Source organism: Corythoichthys intestinalis, chromosome 2, assembly GCF_030265065.1.
Source record: "Corythoichthys intestinalis isolate RoL2023-P3 chromosome 2, ASM3026506v1, whole genome shotgun sequence".
NCBI lineage: Eukaryota > Metazoa > Chordata > Actinopteri > Syngnathiformes > Syngnathidae > Corythoichthys > Corythoichthys intestinalis.
The window spans coordinates 16,071,721-16,075,416 of NC_080396.1; positions in this window are offsets into that span (position 1 = coordinate 16,071,721).

Below are 3,696 nucleotides of genomic sequence, written 5' to 3' on the forward strand. Positions count from 1 at the left end.
GAGGTAGTTAGCTCTGATAGGTTCAAGTGCACATGTTTTCTGGAACAGTAAAAGGATTTATGCGATAGAAAAAGGGCAATACAACAGAAAATTGATCAGCTCTGTAAGAGAAAGGAAAGAGTTGAAGAGGCTTATTTTTTTTATCTACTGTAAATCATTTAATTAGACTTGTCAAGTGTAATTATAAATTCTCACTGTCACTGAAGGTAAAAGAACTACAGTATGAACGGACATGTGTGGAACTACCGTATGTACTTTGCAAAAACAGGTGAAATCACTAAGAACATGTATAATATTCTTGTATCTTCAAAGTAGCCACCCTTTGCTCTGATTATTTTTTTGTACACTCTTGCCATTCTCTCGATGAGGTTCAAGAGGGAGTCATCCAGAATAGTTTTTGACTTCACGCGTATGCCTTTTCAGGGTTGATTAGTGGAATTTATTGCTTTATCAATGGGTTTGGGACCTTCATTTGTGTTGCATTGAATGAGGTGTGTCCAAACTTTTGGCCTGTACCAGGGGCGTTACCTGAGGGGGGGGTATCAGTGCCCACCCAAGAAAACTGGATGTAGTACTAACGGTAGTCTGGACACCGCGTATGATATCTCATTCATATAGTTGTGATGTGTTTTAACCTTTGCGTTGTTACCTCCTCTTTCACCTTAAAAAAATAAATGAATAAATAAATAAATGAAATATTGGTTTTGTTCCTAGGGGGCGCTACACACATTTATGTATATTTTGATTTTTTTTTTTTTTTTTTTTTCATTTTATCAAAGTTTTTACCAGTGTTCACCTGGCTGTTGAGTTTGGTGAGTTTTGAAGCATTCTGAGGGGGTCAAAGTAGGGCTCAAAGCGTCAGCGGGACAAAGAATGACTGCTAGGGGGTGCTACATAGTGTGTTGAGAATTTGTCTTTACACAGTATCAAAAATTGCACCTGTCTTGACTGGCCTATCGATTTTGGTGCATTTTGAAGCATTTTAAGGGGATCGAATTGAGCTCAAAGGGGCTGCGGAACAAAGAATAATTATAATAAAAATAATAATAAAACCGAGGAACCACAATAGGTTACCCCAAAAAAATTTGTCACCTGCATGTCCATACTGTTCATTTATGGATGTGTTCTAAGTCAAATAAAATCAAATCAACTTTTATTTGTTTAGACCAAATCACTACAACAGTTATTTCAAGGAGAAAACAAAACATGTTTTAAGGTGCAGTAGCCCTACGCTGGATTTCGACCTACTTGAGCATCGTAGCTTTTTTTTCCCCCCCAGGTAAGACTCATGCCCACCCACATCTGGCATCCTAGTAACACCACTGGCCTGTACTGTATGTTACGTATATCTTTATTATTGGGAAAAAAACATTGTTCACATTAGCTTTAATTTTAATGTAAATCCAATGTTCTTTAGTGGTTAAAATCGAGGTTTTGCATTTAGATGTGAGGAAATGTGTGTGTGTGTGTGGGGGGGGGGGGTGTTGGAGATGGAGGTTGGGGTTACTGCTATGTTTGTTTACTTTTATTTTGCAAATCATTGAAAAAGTACAATTTTAAATGAAAATCTGTTTTTTCTTTATATGTGTTATAGGAATAACTGTGCCAAAAACTGTTTTATCTGCATTCAATGGTTTTAGGAGGTTTGACCCCCCTCCACCCCAAGAAAAAAAAAAATCTGGCTCCCTGGCTTCATGTCAGGGAGTTCCGGCAAGAAATTCTAACCACTTTCACCACTGACCAAGACTGACACGTGAAAGTAGCTTTCTGAGATGGAGACAGGGCGGCTGCTTCCTAAACAGACATAATGCACAGTGCGTAGGACAACACGTGGTCTTGGTGTCTGGCTCTTTGAGCGGGCAAAGCCCTTGGCCTTTGATCTTCTCCTGTCAAAACAGTGTGCCCGCTGATCAGCCGCAGTCATGTCTTACCTGTTACGATACAGAAGCCGTGTGTAAATGAGAGATGTAACTGGAGTTGCTGAAATGTGCATTAATGACATGTGTAATATAGCCTTTCAACGTCTTAGTCTGAATGCTAGTTCCTGATAAATAAATATGTTGTCCATCTGTAATTCTTTTATATTCATGATGTTTGACCCCGTTATTAATATTTATGCAGTGATATATGTGTTAGTTTTAGATTACTGACATGTTGCATCTGGTTGTATTCAGAGGTAGGTAGTAACGCGCTACATGTACTCCGTTATATTTACTTCAGTAACTTTTTGAGAATAATGTACTTCTAAGAGTAGTTTTACAAAGCTATAATTTGTGAATAAAAAAACGCTACTCTTACTTCACTACTTTGGGCTACACAAGAATCGTTACATTTTTCCTCTCTAGTCTACATATTAGATTTTTCATTTTGATAGCGGAGCTATCGCCAAGAGTAGCGCTATTAATTTTACCAATGACACGTCGCAACAATAATCACATGACTCCATTACACCAATCAGATGCAAGCTTGCCGTTCTGTGATCACGCAAGCCTTTTAATCACGTGTCTTTAAAGCACCGTAACAAATGAAGTATTTGACATAGAAGGCTGCCCTCAACATGAATCGAAATCGCGGATTCAAAACTCCTAGTTTTTATTTGGCACCGATTGATCACAGAAAACCGGAGATTTTATCCTTTTAATTTCATAATAGTAACTACGAAGGAACAACAGTATTCACTACTCAAACTAGAGACTATTTTCTCCACTAGGGGGCAGGGCACTCATGCTTTTTGGACGAATTATGCTTCATTACTGTTTTTTTTTTCTCTCTCTTTAATTCAACAATTGTTTGGTTTTTTTTTTCTTTTATTTCTTTGGCTTAATGTGGTTATATAATGGGTTATTGTGCAGTATCATAACAACAGTTCATATAGATAGGTTTGTGCTGAGAGAAAAAAAATACCATTGTTTCAGAGAAAAAAAAAGCAGAAATGTTACTCTTACTTGAGTCATATTATTTTGAAATATACACTACTCTTACTTGAGTAAAATTTTTGGCTTCTCTACCCACCTCTGGTTGTACAGTATTGTAGTCCCAGAACCGCACCGTGTTCTCAGAAATGAAGACACATAACTCCTGCCATATTGTTATGGGCTCAATTTCAGCGCATCCGATAATTTTTTTTACTTAATTTATTATTATTATTTTTTTCTTTTACTTGAATTTTCACCTGCTCGTCTTTTCAATTGTTGTTCTCAGCTTCACTTGCCAAGTTGGTTGCGGTTCAATTTTATTCCAAGCATTTAGTGAGAATACAATTATCTTTTAATAAAATTACAAAAAAAAACATAACAAGGTGAAAAAGGTCCTGCCATTCACAAACCTGCGCACACCCACTTCACTGGCTACTATTAATTATTGAGGGCGTTTTTGCCTTTCAGACGATGAATTCCCACCCAGTTAGAAATTTAAACATTACAGCAATCTTAAAACTACCTGATTTATCACAATCATGACTTGAATGATATGCAGATAATATTTCACCATTTCTAATCTCTCAAAGTAAACTAAGATGTGGTGCGTTTAATCTTCTTATCTTTTATTTGCAATTGTATTTATTATTTCGTACGCGGTATGTCTCCTTTGGTACGTAAGACGCCGAGGCCTTCTTGTGGACCAATTTTCTGTTACGATGGCGACATCTACTGGCCAAGGAAACAATGGCGGCTGGGGAGGACTTTATTGATTTCTTCC